General features: G+C 45.6%; 1 protein-coding gene across 1 annotated transcript in view; it reads left to right on the plus strand.

Moving 5' to 3' along the window:
• SLC9A5 (solute carrier family 9 member A5) overlaps positions 1 to 17,113 on the plus strand; it is a 145,395-nt gene that overhangs the window by 1,102 nt on the left and 127,180 nt on the right. The gene's annotated exons all lie outside the window — the stretch shown is intronic.

Below are 17,113 nucleotides of genomic sequence, written 5' to 3' on the forward strand. Positions count from 1 at the left end.
CTGTCCTGTGCCCTCTTATCACACCCTGTCCTGTGCCCTCTTATCACACCCTGTCCTGTGCCCTCTTATCACACCCTGTCCTGTGCCCTCTTATCACACCCTGTCCTGTGCCCTCTTATCACACCATGTCCTGTGCCCTCTTATCACACCCTGTCCTGTGCCCTCTTATCACACTCTGTTGTGCCCTCCTACTCTGTCCTGTGCCCTCTTATCACACCCTGCCCTGTGCCCTCTTATCACACTCTGTTGTGCCCTCCTACTCTGTCCTGTGCCCTCTTATCACACCCTGCCCTGTGCCCTCTTATCACACTCTGTTGTGCCCTCACACCCTGTCCTGTGCCCTCTTATCACACCCTGTCCTGTGCCCTCTTATCACAACCTGTCCTGTGCCCTCTTATCACACTCTGTTGTGCCCTCCTACTCTGTCCTGTGCCCTCTAGTCTCACCCCGTCCTGTGCCCTCTTGTCGCACTCTGTCCTGTGCCCTCTCACTGTATTATACTTACACTATGAAGTTATTTTTAACATTGCGCTATATAACATTTAGGCTGCATTCACATCTCGTTTTTTACACTATGGGTGCCAGATCCAGCTGGGGGAGGGGCAAACCGGGCAATCCTGTACCCCATCCGGACCAGCGGTGAACTACATTCACTTTAATGAGCCGACCGGAGTCAAACGGTGACTCCGGTCGGCTCATTTTTGACCCATATCCAGTTTTGTGACCGGCCCTAAAACTGTAGTATACTACGGTTTTAGGTCCGGTCACAAAACTTGATACGGGTCAAAAATGAGCCGACCGGAGTCACCGTTTTACTCCACTCGGCTCATTAAAGTGAATACAGGAGTGGTACGGGAGAGCCCCTTCCCCAGCCGGATCCGACACCCGTAGTGTAAAAAGATGTGAATGCAGCCATACTGAGTCTTTGTCACTCCCCAACACCCCCCCCCCCTTCCTTTACTTCTTTGGGGTAAATGGGGCAACATTAAAAACTAATTTGTATGTTTTTTGACAACAACACTGATAACTTTGCATTCTCACACTTGCTAAAATCTTGACCACTTCCTATCTTACACTAGTGAGATTGACTTTTGAATAATACATATTGAGGTCAATGGGGTCTGTGGCGTAATTTCAACAGCTTAGATTCTTCCGCTGAAAATCTGCTGCGGACATCCGGCGGAGAGTTGGCCCCTTTTAGATTCGTAACAAGAAACCTGCTGCGAGTTTGAAACAAAATCCGCTCGTGTGGATTTTCCATGGTATTTCCAATTTTTTTCCTATGCTTTACTTTTCCCTAGGTTTTGCTTTTTTTTTTTTTTTTTTTTATATAACTGCATTGAGCTATTGGGTTTTCCGGAGCTAAAATCCACCAAATTGTATGTGGGAACATTAATAAATATATAGAGATTTTTTGAAACGGTCAGGGACATGCCCCTTTTCCCGGTGACCACACACATTTTTGGTCGGGTTTTCTGGATTTTTTGGTCACAAATTCTGGTGCACGAAGTGTGGGACACAGTTGGGTGCGAGACCCAAGATAAAACAGCGGGATCACATTAGTAAATGACCCCCATTATCTTTCCTTTAAAGTTTACCTTAAAGCAGCACAGGGGCAATTTTATACCAATATATGGCAAGGTAGTTGTAAACATAAAGGGGGAGATTCATCAAAATATGTGCTGAGGAAAAGTTAACTAGTTGCCTCTAGCAACCAATCAGATTGCTTCTTTCATTTTTGAAAAGGCCTCTGAAAAGTAAAAGCAATCTGGTTGCTATGGGCGACTGGTTGACTTTTCCTCAGCACAGGTCTTGAGGAATCTCCCCCAAAATTCCCACTATATATTTAAATAGTATTTGGTAATGGTAGGCAATATGCAGAGAGAAGCTAGCTACTTGTATCTCACTGAAATAATTATTGAATTATCAATTGGACACATGGACATGGACATTCACTACTGCTGACTGTCTGTGTGTAACATTCCTGTATGATTGTAAGGTTGTGTCTCATCTTTGTGTGTATGGCATATATATTTAATATTTAGTATTAACAACACTTTTATAGTCAGTAATCTGTGCCCTACCCCCATCTATAGGGTGATGCCTACTCCACTGCTCCATTAGACCTATTCAGAGTATAGGCAAGAAATAGCTCTATACACTGAGATTGTTGGGAGAAGGATTTAGAGTACTTCAGGAACTGAAAACGTATCCCCTATCCTTAGCTAAGTGTCAGATTGGGGGGGGGGGGTTCGACCGCTGGGACCCCAAGCAATCTCTTGTACGGTGGTCAACACGCCCCCTTTCTGTGGACTGCTGGGGCCCTGTACGGGATATAACAGGGGGGTCTAAGCGGTCGGACCCCCTGCAATCTAACACAGGATAGGGGGATACGATTTCAGATCCTAGACTACTCCTTTAACTGCGTTTGACTACCAGGTAGAATCCTGAGTGACTTGATAAGTAGCCCCATGAGAGCTAATATGGCTGACAGTAGTAAATGTCAGATAGTTACTTTTCGCCCTAGAAACTGAATATAGTAGAGATTTTGTGCATACACAGTTTTTACCGTGTTATTATTGCTTCAGACTGTAATAATATAGAATTGCTGATAATACAATTCCAAAATACATTTCCTTTTGTTGAGGAGAAGCATTTCTTGAGGAAGCCTTTGTTTTGCTCACACAGTATTTCTGTGAACTCCAGGGTGCCACTCTCAGCATGCCAGTGGAAAACTACCGAGCTGGTATAGGTTGTACACAGCTGCCCGTCATTCACCTATATCTGCATACATTACAGAACTTCTTGTCATATTGGAGACCGTGGTCATTTAATCTAACCATTCATTCCATCACCGCCATTCTAATGTATGTCTAAATCTCTTTATCCCTCTCCAGCTAAATATATCCCTTTCTGTAATTGTGATCATCTGTAACTTTATTTCTCCTTTGTGACCTTCTCTCCTTCTGGCTGCTCTAATCTGCTTCCTGGCTGAAATTTACAAATGGGCCACTAAATTACACGGTCTTTTTGGTTATAATGTGAATGAGTAATAGTCATTGTGTAGGGGCGCCCCTTTTAGACAGTTTCTTCCTCCGCTACATGGTAATCTAGTATTCAACGTGGGAGCAAGAAAACCTATCCTGACCTAATACGTCTCACTGCCTAGGGTTTATTACAGTTGTATCCAGTCTAGACAATCCTCGTGAGTGAAACAACTAACACGCTAGGAGGGGCATTTATCAATCTGTTGTTTTTGTTTTGTTTTTGAATTTGACGCAGAAAAAGTCGAGGCTGTGCAGTGGTCACTAATTCATCATGTGCAACTTTTTGTGAAAAGTCTCACGGGCCAGATTTAGAAGTTATCACAGGGCAATTTAACCCTGCCCTATATAACTCTATGGAATACTTGTATTGAATAGGCACTGTCAGGTATAACTACTTTGTATATGTTGTAGATCTTTGCAAAACAATAGTTTTTCTAATATACTTCTTTAAAAAATAAAATACAATTTTTATAAAAGAAAACTGCCTTTGAAAATTCCACAGCAGCATTATCGTGTCCAAGGGTCATGGACACTAGATGGCTGATTGACAAGGCTGCAGGTGGAACAACATTGCTGTAACACAGAGTTTTATCAAATATGTGCCGCCAGCTGTTGCAAAACTACAACTCCAAGCATGCCTTGAGTTGTAGTTTTGCAAAAGCTGTAGGCACATAGCTGAAGGCAACACTGCTGTAAAAAAGTTATCCATACAGTGTACCTCCAACTATTCCAAGTCCCAGCATTACAGGACTGCCAAAGGATGACACACATGAAGGACATAGGAGCATATAGAAATTTTTGCATAAAAAAACACTGTACTTTTAGCACTAATTTAGGAAGATGTAAATTATGCACTCACCATATTGTCTTTAGAGGCAATCTCAAATAATCATTGTGCGTGTGTGTATACAGCATAAATCCAGGAAATAAAGGGTTACAGAGCAGGGCTGCCAGGCTCCTTCAAGAGCAGTGAGTCAGCAAAGTGAAGGAGGGGGAGGAGTCATCACACTGCAGGCAAGAGAAGGACACACCTCCTCCTTTTGACAAGATGGGAAAGACAGTGAGCACTGTTTATATGCTATTTTTTAGTGACATATGCATGATAGAGATATAAAAATGACATGTACATCATCAGGATGAGGTACTAAGTAACATAACAGTTTTTTTTTTGTGTGGGATATGCCTCGTATGCTTTTAAGGTCCATGTGACATTTTATACAATTGTCACATGGCCCGCCACTACTTTGAGACATTTAACCAGAGCAGTTCTGTGGTCATTCATCAAAGTCCGTGCAACATTTGATAAATTTGGTGCACGGCTGCCACTTTCTCTGCAAGTTTTTTGCTCTAAACAGGAAGCAAGTACAGATTTAATAAATTCCCCTCTAGGTACGTACATTTTTCCTGCACTGATACAGAAAATTCTACATTTATTAGTAAGGGTTTTTCACACATCAAAGTCATGTTTTTGTTTTTGCAGCAACGTCACGAAAATTCAGAAAAATCCTGTAAAAACTGCAGCACTTCTGCTGTTATTTAAAAAAAATGGAAGCAATGAGTAAATAAACGGTGTAGGCTCTCAGTAATGTTTCTTTTATTCCAGGTTTAAAGGGGTACTCCCTTGGAAAACTTTTTATTTTAATTTTAAATCAACTGGTGCCAGAAAGTCAAACAGATTTGTAAATTACTTCTATTAAAAATCTTAATCCTTCCAGTACTTATTAGAATCTCTATACTACAGAGGAAATTCTTTTCTTTTTGTATTTCTTTTCTGTCACAAACACATTGCTCTCTGCTGAGACCTCTGTCCATTTTAGGAACTGTCCAGAGCAGCATATGTTTGCTATAGGGATTTTCTCCTGCTCTGGACAGTTCCTGACATGGACAGAGGTGTTAGCAAAGAGCACTTTGTTACAGAAAAAAAATCCAAAAAGAAAAGAATTTCCTGTGTAGTATACAGACGCTAATAAGAACTGGAAGGATTAAGATTTTTGTAATGGAAGTCATTTGTTTAACTTTCTAGCACCAGTTGATTTAAAAAAATAAAATAAAATATAATAATAATAATAATAATAAAAAAAGTTTTCCACCGGAGTACCCCTTTAATAAAACACATTCTGAGAGTCCTTTAGGGTATTTTTATTTGAAAACTCCAGGTGAGCTTTCATGTGTCCACTGAGGAGTGACTTCATTCTGGCCACTCTGCCATCGCAATGAAGTCTAGATTGGTTGAATGCTGGCATTGGGTTTTTGGTTACCTTTCCTTCCAAGGCACTTCCCCACTTATTACTTAGTTTTGTGGGGTAGCAAGCTCTAGGAACAGTCCTGGTTGCTCCACACTTTTCCATTTAAGAATTATGGAGGCCACTGTGCTCTTGAAAACTTGTTTTTGTACACTTGTGCCTTGACATAATCCTGTCTGAGCTCTACAGGCATTTCCTTTCACCTCATGGCTGTGTGTCTTTCCAAATCCTGCCCAATCAAGTAGGGCTGGGCGGTATACCGGTTCATACTGAATACCACATTTTCTGGGCTGCACGATATGAATTTTCCCCCATACCGCAATACCGGTTGGGGCCCTCCCCCTCGGGAATGTATTATCAGCCCAGTGCAGCGCTGTCCCCACATCGGGGAACTAATCCTATGTTACCCGCCAGCACTGTTCTGCCCCCCCCCCCCCCCAATTAATGATCAGCCCAGCGGGGTACTACTCACATGTGTCACCCGCAAGCACTGCCCTCCTCCTCTTTGTTGGGGGCTGCCGGGCGCTGGAACTCTATACTGTACGCCAGTCGTCTCCAACCTGCAGACTTCCAGTTGTTGCAAAACTACAACTCCTAGCATGCCCGGACAGCCAACGGCTGTCCGGGCATGCTGGGAGTTGTAGTTTTGCAACAGCTGGACGTCCGCAGGTTTGAGACCACTGCTGTACACTGTATCCCTATGCCCGGGCTGCAAAAGATAAAGAAAATAAACTGTAACTCACCTACGTCGGCCACACGCTGGGGACGGGAACGTCGGACAGCCGTCAGCCTATGGCCATGTTCACACTACGGAATTCTCGCCGCTGAATTCCACGAGTGGAGATTCCGCCTGGCGGCCGCCGCCGGAGGTGCTCCGGCGCTAGGGCTGCGGGGCACTGAGCCGTCACCATTGACGGCTATGCAGTGCTCGCAGAATTCGCGCAAAGAAGGAACATCACAGAATTTGTGATGCGGAATTGTCCGCTGTGGAAATTCCGCAGTGTGAACGGGTCTTGCGGAGACCCATTCACACTAATGTTGAGTTCACACCGCGGAATTCCGCTCGCGGAGTTCCGCTCGTGGAATTCCGCGAGAATTCCGTAGTGTGAACATGGCCTATCACCGGCCGGAGCGATGTCCCGCCCCGGCCAGTGATAGGCTGAGCCCACTGTCATGTAAGGAGCTCTGGCCGGCTTCTTACATGACATTGCGCTCAGCCTATCACTGGCCGGGGCGGGACATCGCTGCGGTCGGTGATAGGCTGACGGCTGTCCGACGTTCCAGTCCCAAGGAACAGCGTGTGGCTGACGTAGGTAAGGTTAAAGTTTATTTTCTGTATCTTTTGCAGCCCGGACATAGGTATACAGTGTACAGCAGTGGTCTCCAACCTGCGGACCTCCAGCTGTTGCAAAACTACAACTCCCAGCATGCCCGGACAGTCATTGGCGGTCGTTGTAGTTTTGCAAGTTGTGCTTGTGGGTGACATATGTGAGTAGTACCCCGCTAGGCTGATCATTAATTGGAGGAAGGAGAACAGTGCTGGCGGGTCACATGATTTGGTGGGGGGGCTGCCGGGTCACATGATTGGGGCGGGGGTGAAAATACCGTTATATACCGTGGAACTGCCGTAAGTTAAAAAAATACCGTGATACACATATTTGGTCATACCGCCCAGCCCTACAATCAACTGAATTTACCACAAGTGACTCCAATCAAGGTATAGAAATGGGAGGAGCCAGAGCTAAATTCTCATGGACATAAGTATTCAGACCATTTGCACAGGGTCTGAATACTTATGTCCATGCTAACTTTTTTTAAGTTTTTACCTTTTCATAAAAGTTTGCAAGGATTGACTTTTTTTTTTTTAACACAAGGCTGCAATATAACAAAATGTGGAGAAAAAAAATTGAGTGTCTGAATACTTTCCAAATGCCTTGTATATTAGAGACTCGTCTTATCTTAAATGCAATGAAAAGTTCTCATTTGCATTAGTGGTACTACTGCTGTAAGAGCTAGGCATGCACTAGTCTTATGATACTATTGGGCATAGCCTTGTTACATTTTGTGCTGTACTCTGAATTTGTTACTTCTGTCATGAATTTATGAGAGTGAAGAAGATGTCCTTGTACAGCGAGTGTTACCATGGTGCACATTCAGCAAGCTGGAGTACTATTTATTGCTTTCTATTAGGAAAATAAGCTGCGTTTACTAAGTGACTTAGCAGGGAATAAGACTTTCAAGTGGACTGGAAGTGGGAGCTTGTTCGGAGCATTTGGGGGTGGGTTGTGAATCTCATAGGTTTAATGACACTATCGTGAGTGGTAACGTATGTGGAAGTCACACTGTGTATGAAGCATGAGAGATAACATTAGCCCTGTCATAATAATCTGCAAGTGGTGTTCAGCCATTTATGTGGGGTATGTGTCATTGTCATGTCACTGTATTATTAACCTGAACCCCACGTGTCAGTGCGCCATTGTCCTATCCCCCAGTTGTTAGTGTCTCATTGTCCATGGACCTAAATGTCAGCGTGTCATTGTTCTGTATCACCAAATGTCAGTATGTATCCCATGGGTGAGTGTGTCATTGTACTACTAAGTCAAGTGTCAATGTGCTATTGAGCTATCTAATGCTAATCACCAGTGTGTCATTGTGCTGTCCCCCAATTACCCCAAATGTCATTGAGTTATTATTCTGTACCCTAAGTGTCACTGTGTGACTTGCCCTATCTCCTCAAGTGTCAGTGTGTCAATGTCCTGTACCCCACGTGTCACTGTCATTGTCATGTCCCTCAAGTTACATAGTTAGTACGGTCGAAAAAAGACATATGTCCATCAAGTTCAACCAGGGAATTAAGGGGTAGGGGTGTGGCGCGATATTGGGGAAGGGATGGGATTTTATATTTCTTCATAAGCATTAATGTTATTTTGTTCCAGGAATGTATCTAATCCTGTTTTAAAGCTGTTAATTGTTCCTGCTGTGACCAGTTCCTGAGGTAGACCGTTCCATAAATTCACAGTCCTCACGGTAAAGAAGGCGTGTCGCCCCTTGAGACTAAACCTTTTCTTCTCCAGACGGAGGGAGTGCCCCCTCGTCCTTTGGGGGGGTTTAACCTGGAACAGTTTTTCTCCATATTTTTAGTATGGGCCATTAATATTCTTATATACATTTATCATATCCCCCCTTAAACGTCTCTTCTCAAGACTAAACAATTGTAACTCCTTTAATCGCTCCTCATAGCTAAGATGATCCATGCCCCATATTAGTTTAGTCGCACGTCTCTGCACCCTTTCCAACTCCGCAGTGTCCCTTTTATGGACAGGTGCCCAAAACTGAACAGCATATTCCAGGTGAGGCCGTACCAATGCTTTATAAAGGGGGAGTATTATGTCCCTGTCCCTTGAGTCCATGCCTCTTTTGATACATGACAATATCCTGCTGGCTTTGTAAGCAGCAGCCTGACATTGCATGCTATTCTGTAGTCTGTGATCTACAAGTACACCCAGATCCTTCTCTACCAGTGACTCTGCCAGTTTAATCCCCCCCTAAGACATACGACGCATGCAGGTTATTAGTACCCAGATGCATAACTTTACATTTATCCACATTGAACCTCATTTGCCAAGTGGATGCCCAAACACTTAGTCTATCCAAGTCATCTTGTAACTTATGCACATCCTCTATAGACTGTACCGTGCTACAAAGCTTGGTGTCATCTGCAAAGATAGAAACAGAGCTGTTAATACCATCCTCTATATCATTGATAAATAAATTAAACAACAGCGGGCCCAGTACTGAACCTTGGGGTACACCACTAATAACCGGGGACCAATCAGAGTACGAATCATTGACCACCACTCTCTGGGTACGATCCATGAGCCAGTGTTCAATCCAGTTGAAAACTAAAATTTCCAAACCCAAAGACCTTAACTTACCTGTCAGATGTCTATGAGGGACAGTATCAAACGCTTTAGCAAAATCCAGAAACACTATATCCACAGCCATTCCTCTGTCAAGGCTTCTACTCACCTCTTCATAAAAGCAAATTAGATTGGTTTGACAACTTCTATGCTTAGTAAACCCATGCTGGCTATCACTTATAATACTATTATCCCCTATGTATTCCTGTATGTAATCCCTTATAAGTCCTTCAAACAATTTACCCACAATGCACGTTAAACTTACCGGTCTATAGTTTCCTGGGGAAGACCTAGAGCCCTTTTTGAAGATTGGCACCACATTCGCCTTGCGCCAGTCCCTTGGCACAATACCAGACACCAGAGAATCTCTAAATATCATGAACAGGGGTACAGATATTACTGAACTTACCACTCTAAGAACTCTTGGGTGTAGTCCATCCGGTCCTGGGGATTTGCTTACATTTATATTACTTAACTTACCTTGTACCATCTCTACATTAAGCCAGTTCAGTACATTACATGATGTGTTACCAGCACTGACCTGGCCAATGTCAGCTACTCCTTCTTCCATAGTATATACAGAACTAAAGAACCCATTCAGTAGCTCCGCTTTCTCTTGATCGGCTGTGACAACCACCCTATTATCATTATTAAGGGGTCCTACATGCTCTGTCCTTGTTTTTTTTGCATTTATATATCTAAAAAAATATTTAGGATTAGTTTTGCTTTCTTTGGCCACCTGTCTCTCGTTTTGAATTTTTGCTGTTATTACATTTTTACAGATTTTATTAAGCTCTTTGTACTGTTTAAATGTTATCGCTGACCCATCAGATTTGTATTTTTTTAAGGCAATTTTTTTGTTGTTTATTGCTCTTTTAACATCATTTGTCAGCCATGTAGGATTTAGTTTTAATCGTTTATATTTGTTCCCCTTTGGTATATATTTAGCTGTATAGTTATTTAGAGTTGATTTAAAGCTGTCCCATTTACCTTCTGTATCAGCATTTGAGAACACCTCCCCCCAGTCTATGTCCTGTAGTGCAGCCCTCAGCCCAGGGAAGTGTGTGTTATTATCCTGTACCCCAAGAGCCATTGTCTCATTGTCCTGGACCCCTAAATGAAAGCATATAATTGCTCATACCCTCAAGTGTCACAGTGTCATTGTTCTGTCCTCCCAAGTGTCAGTGTGACTTGCATTGATGTGTATTTCTATTCACGTTTATTTTATGTGTTAATATTAATAAACTCTTTTGTTTCATTACTGCTCAATGTAACAAGGAATTAATGTGTATGGGCTTTGTCAATGTGGAGAGGAAAACACTGTGATTATTATTAAGGTTCTTTACATTTCAACCTTTTTCTTTTACAACCACAGTTATCTTATGCCTATAGAGCGGATGCCTCAGCTCAGCCTTCATTTTTTTGTGTCTCTCTATCTTCCCGACTGTTCTTTTTCCTGTAAGTCTTGCCGACATCAGCAGTCCTTCCTGTGGGGAATTATGCTATGTGCTTGGCTACTGGTTTGTTACATAAATAACATATATTGCTGCTGTGTTAATTTGCACCATATGATGCCCTTGTGGATGTAGTGGTTGTATAACCACATAGTATTACAGGGAGGGGTACTGTATAACTATATCAGGGAAGGTCTAGGAGTGATGAGTTGTCATGGATGTAACAACTAGAGAATGAAAACCACAAGAATCTTAAAGAAGTCTTTAAAGGTGATAGACAGGATAAGAAATAGCTGCTGAGAGATCAAGAATGGGAGAAAAATGCACAAGGTGCACAGTGACAACTAGGTCTTTGCGCAGTGAGGCCCTCTTCCAAATCATGCTGCTTAACCCCTTAAGGACTCAGGGTTTTTCCGTTTTAGCACTTTCGTTTTTTCCTCCTTACCTTTTAAAAATCATAACCCTTTCAATTTTCCACCTAAAAATCCATATTATGGCTTTTTTTTGCATCACCAATTCTACTTTGCAGTGACATCAGTCATTTTACCCAAAAATTCACGATGAACCGGAAAAAAAATCATTGTGCGACAAAATCGAAGAAAAAACACCATTTTGTAACTTTTGGGGGCTTCCGTTTCTACGCAGTGCATATTTCGGTAAAAATGACACCTTATCATTATTCTGTAGGTCCATACGGTTAAAATGATCCCCTACTTATATAGGTTTGATTTTGTCGTACTTCTGGAAAAAATCATAACTACATGCAGGAAAATGTATACTGTTACGCCGAGCGCTCCGGGTCCCCGCTCCTCCCCGGAGCGCTCGCTACACTCTCCTCACTGCAGCGCTCCGGTCAGTTCCACTGACCCGGGGCGCTGCGATACCGCCTCCAGCCGGGATGCGATTCGCGATGCGGGTAGCGCCCGCTCGCGATGCGCACCCCGGCTCCCGTACCTGACTCGCTCTCCGTCAGTCCTGTCCCGGCGCGCGCGGCCCCGCTCCCTAGGGCGCGCGCGCGCCGGGTCTTTGCGATTTAAAGGGCCACTGCGCCGCTGATTGGCGCAGTGGTTCCAATTAGTGTTATCACCTGTGCACTTCCCTATATCACCTCACTTCCCCTTCACTCCCTCGCCGGATCTTGTTGCCATCGTGCCAGTGAAAGCGTTTCCTTGTGTGTTCCTAGCCTGTGTTCCAGACCTCCTGCCGTTGCCCCTGACTACGATCCTTGCTGCCTGCCCCGACCTTCTGCTACGTCCGACCTTGCTTCTGTCTACTCCCTTGTACCGCGCCTATCTTCAGCAGCCAGAGAGGTTGAGCCGTTGCTAGTGGATACGACCTGGTCACTACCGCCGCAGCAAGACCATCCCGCTTTGCGGCGGGCTCTGGTGAAAACCAGTAGTGACTTAGAACCGATCCACTAGCACGGTCCACGCCAATCCCTCTCTGGCACAGAGGATCCACTACCTGCCAGCCGGCATCGTGACAGTAGATCCGGCCATGGATCCCGCTGAAGTTCCTCTGCCAGTTGTCGCTGACCTCACCACGGTGGTCGCCCAGCAGTCACAACAGATAGCGCAACAAGGCCAACAGCTGTCTCAACTGACTGTTATGCTACAACAGTTACTACCACAGCTCCAGCAATCATCTCCTCCGCCAGCTCCTGCACCTCCTCCGCAGCGAGTGGCCGCTTCTGGACTACGACTATCCTTGCCGGATAAATTTGATGGGGACTCTAAGTTTTGCCGTGGCTTTCTTTCCCAATGTTCATTGCACTTGGAGATGATGTCGGACCAGTTCCCCACTGAAAGGTCTAAGGTGGCTTTCGTAGTCAGCCTTCTGTCTGGAAAAGCCCTGTCTTGGGCCACACCGCTCTGGGACCGCAATGACCCCGTCACTGCCTCTGTACACTCCTTCTTCTCGGAAATTCGAAGTGTCTTTGAGGAACCTGCCCGAGCCTCTTCTGCTGAGACTGCCCTGTTGAACCTGGTCCAGGGTAATTCTTCCGTTGGCGAGTATGCCGTACAATTCCGTACTCTTGCTTCAGAATTATCCTGGAATAATGAGGCACTCTGCGCGACCTTCAAAAAAGGCCTATCCAGCAACATTAAAGATGTTCTGGCCGCACGAGAAATCCCTGCTAACCTACATGAACTCATTCACCTAGCCACTCGCATTGACATGCGTTTTTCCGAAAGGCGTCAGGAGCTCCGCCAGGATATGGACTCTGTTCGCACGAGGCGTTTCTTCTCCCCGGCTCCTCTCTCCTCTGGTCCCCTGCAATCTGTTCCTGTGCCTCCCGCCGTGGAGGCTATGCAGGTCGACCGGTCTCGCCTGACACCTCAAGAGAGGACACGACGCCGCATGGAGAATCTCTGCCTGTACTGTGCTAGTACCGAACACTTCCTGAAGGATTGTCCTATCCGTCCTCCCCGCCTGGAAAGACGTACGCTGACTCCGCACAAAGGTGAGACAGTCCTTGATGTCTACTCTGCTTCTCCACGTCTTACTGTGCCTGTGCGGATGTCTGCCTCTGCCTTCTCCTTCTCTGCTGTGGCCTTCCTGGACTCCGGATCTGCAGGAAATTTTATTTTGGCCTCTCTCGTCAACAGGTTCAACATCCCGGTGACCAGTCTCGCCAGACCCCTCTACATCAATTGTGTAAACAATGAAAGATTGGACTGTACCATACGTTTCCGCACGGAGCCCCTTCTAATGTGCATCGGATCTCATCACGAGAGGATTGAACTTTTGGTCCTCCCCAATTGCACTTCTGAAATTCTCCTTGGACTTCCCTGGCTTCAACTTCATTCCCCAACCCTGGATTGGTCCACTGGGGAGATCAGGAGTTGGGGGCCCTCTTGTTCCAAGGACTGCCTAAAACCGGTTCCCAGTAACCCTTGCCGTGACTCTGTGGTTCCTCCTGTAACCGGTCTCCCTAAGGCCTATATGGACTTTGCGGACGTTTTTTGCAAAAAACAAGCTGAGACTCTACCTCCTCACAGGCCTTATGATTGTCCTATTGACCTCCTCCCGGGCACTACTCCACCCCGGGGCAGAATCTATCCTCTGTCCGTCCCAGAGACTCTTGCCATGTCTGAATACGTCCAGGAAAATTTAAAAAAGGGCTTTATCCGTAAATCCTCCTCTCCTGCCGGAGCCGGATTTTTCTTTGTGTCCAAAAAAGATGGCTCTCTACGTCCTTGCATTGACTACCGCGGTCTTAATAAAATCACGGTTAAGAACCGCTACCCCCTACCCCTCATCTCTGAACTCTTTGATCGCCTCCAAGGTGCCCACATCTTTACCAAACTGGACTTAAGAGGTGCTTATAATCTCATCCGCATCAGAGAGGGGGATGAATGGAAAACGGCATTTAACACCAGAGATGGACACTTTGAGTATCTGGTCATGCCCTTTGGCCTGTGCAACGCCCCTGCCGTCTTCCAAGACTTTGTTAATGAAATTTTTCGTGATCTCCTATACTCCTGTGTTGTTGTATATCTGGACGATATCCTGATTTTTTCTGCCAATCTAGAAGAACACCGCCAGCATGTCCGTATGGTTCTTCAGAGACTTCGTGACAATCAACTCTATGCCAAAATAGAGAAATGTCTGTTTGAATGCCAATCTCTTCCTTTCCTAGGATACTTGGTCTCTGGCCAGGGACTACAAATGGATCCAGACAAACTCTCTGCCGTCTTAGATTGGCCACGCCCCTCCGGACTCCGTGCCATCCAACGTTTTTTGGGGTTCGCCAATTATTACAGGCAATTTATTCCACATTTTTCTACCGTTGTGGCTCCTATTGTGGCTTTAACCAGAAAAAATGCCGATCCCAAGTCTTGGCCTCCTCAAGCGGAAGACGCCTTTAAACGGCTCAAGTCTGCCTTTTCTTCGGCTCCCGTGCTCTCCAGACCGGACCCATCTAAACCCTTCCTATTGGAGGTTGATGCCTCCTCAGTGGGAGCTGGAGCTGTCCTTCTACAAAAAAACTCTTCCGGGCATGCTGTTACTTGTGGTTTTTTTTCTAGGACCTTCTCTCCGGCGGAGAGGAACTACTCCATCGGGGATCGAGAGCTTCTAGCCATTAAATTAGCACTTGAGGAATGGAGGCATCTGCTGGAGGGATCAAGATTTCCAGTTATTATTTACACCGATCACAAGAACCTCTCCTACCTCCAGTCTGCCCAACGGCTGAATCCTCGTCAGGCCAGGTGGTCTCTGTTCTTTGCCCGATTTAATTTTGAAATTCACTTTCGGCCTGCCGATAAGAACATTAGGGCCGATGCTCTCTCTCGTTCCTCAGATGCTTCTGAAGTTGAACTCTCTCCTCAACACATCATTCCTCCTGACTGCCTGATTTCCACTTCTCCAGCCTCCATCAGGCAAACTCCTCCAGGAAAGACCTTTGTTTCTCCACGCCAACGCCTCGGAATCCTCAAATGGGGTCACTCCTCCCATCTCGCAGGTCATGCGGGCATCAAGAAATCTGTGCAACTCATCTCTCGCTTCTATTGGTGGCCGACTCTAGAGACTGATGTGGTGGACTTTGTGCGAGCCTGCACTATCTGTGCCCGGGATAAGACTCCTCGCCAGAAGCCCGCTGGTTTTCTTCATCCTCTGCCTGTCCCCGAACAACCTTGGTCTCTGATTGGTATGGATTTTATTACTGACTTACCCCCATCCCATGGCAACACTGTTATTTGGGTGGTCGTTGATCGATTCTCCAAAATGGCACATTTCATCCCTCTTCCTGGTCTTCCTTCAGCGCCTCAGTTGGCTAAACAATTTTTTGTACACATTTTTCGTCTTCACGGGTTGCCTACGCAGATCGTCTCGGATAGAGGCGTCCAATTCGTGTCTAAATTCTGGAGGGCTCTCTGTAAACAACTCAAGATTAAATTAAATTTTTCTTCTGCATATCATCCTCAATCCAATGGACAAGTAGAAAGAATTAACCAGGTCTTGGGTGATTATTTACGACATTTTGTTTCCTCCCGCCAGGATGACTGGGCAGATCTTCTACCTTGGGCCGAATTCTCGTATAATTTCAGAGTCTCTGAATCTTCCTCCAAATCCCCATTTTTCGTGGTGTACGGCCGTCACCCTCTTCCTCCCCTCCCTACCCCCTTGCCCTCTGGTCTGCCCGCTGTGGATGAAATTTCTCGTGATCTTTCCATCATATGGAGAGAGACCCAAAATTCTCTCTTACAGGCTTCTTCACGCATGAAGAAATTCGCGGATAAGAAAAGAAGAGCTCCTCCCATTTTTTCCCCTGGAGACAAGGTATGGCTCTCCGCTAAATATGTCCGCTTCCGTGTCCCTAGCTATAAGTTGGGACCACGCTATCTTGGTCCTTTCAAAATTTTGCGCCAGATTAATCCTGTCTCTTACAAACTTCTTCTTCCTCCTTCTCTTCGTATTCCTAATGCCTTTCACGTTTCTCTTCTTAAACCACTTATCATTAACCGTTTCTCTCCCAAATCTGTTCCTCCCACTCCTGTCTCCGGCTCCTCGGACATCTTCTCCGTCAAAGAGATTTTAGCATCAAAAAAGGTCAGAGGGAAAACCTTCTTTTTAGTGGATTGGGAGGGTTGTGGTCCAGAAGAGAGGTCCTGGGAACCTGAGGACAATATCCTGGACAAAAGTCTGGTCCTCAGGTTCTCAGGCTCCAAGAAGAGGGGGAGACCCAAGGGGGGGGGGTACTGTTACGCCGAGCGCTCCGGGTCCCCGCTCCTCCCCGGAGCGCTCGCTACACTCTCCTCACTGCAGCGCTCCGGTCAGTTCCACTAAGTGCTCTCTGATGACACGTGTCTCGGGAACCGCCCAGTTTAGAAGCAAATCCCCATAGCAAACCTCTTCTAAACTGGGCGGGTCCCGAGACACGTGTCATCAGAGAGCACTTAGACAGAAAAGAACAACCTTAACTTCAGAAGCTCATAAGTACTGAAAGGATTAAGATTTTTTAATAGAAGTAATTTACAAATCTGTTTAACTTTCTGGAGCCAGTTGATATATCAAAAAAAGTTTTTTCCTGGATAACCCCTTTAACCCCATGATTTCTTATTGGGTTACCTTTTAGTGGTAGCTGCTTTGGATGGTTAAAGGGGTACTCCACTGCCCTAGCGTTTGGAACATTTTGTTCCGAATGCTGGCTGCAGGCGTCATGACGTCACACCACGTCCCCTCAATGCAAGTCTATGAGAGGGCCACGCCCCCTCCCATAGACTTGCATTGAGGGGGTGTGGTGTGATCTCACAAGGGGCGTGGTCGTGACATCAAAGACCCCTGCAGCCCGCACCCAGCATTCGGAACAAAATGTTTCAAATGCAGGGGCAGTGGAGACTTGAGGGAGCGTTGACAGCCGCGGTGCCTGGACTCTCAATCACGCTTTGGAATGATTAATACCCATAGCTTGGGACTGCATGAAGATGGCGCATGACACCATG

This window comes from Hyla sarda, chromosome 6, assembly GCF_029499605.1.
Source record: "Hyla sarda isolate aHylSar1 chromosome 6, aHylSar1.hap1, whole genome shotgun sequence".
Lineage (NCBI taxonomy): Eukaryota > Metazoa > Chordata > Amphibia > Anura > Hylidae > Hyla > Hyla sarda.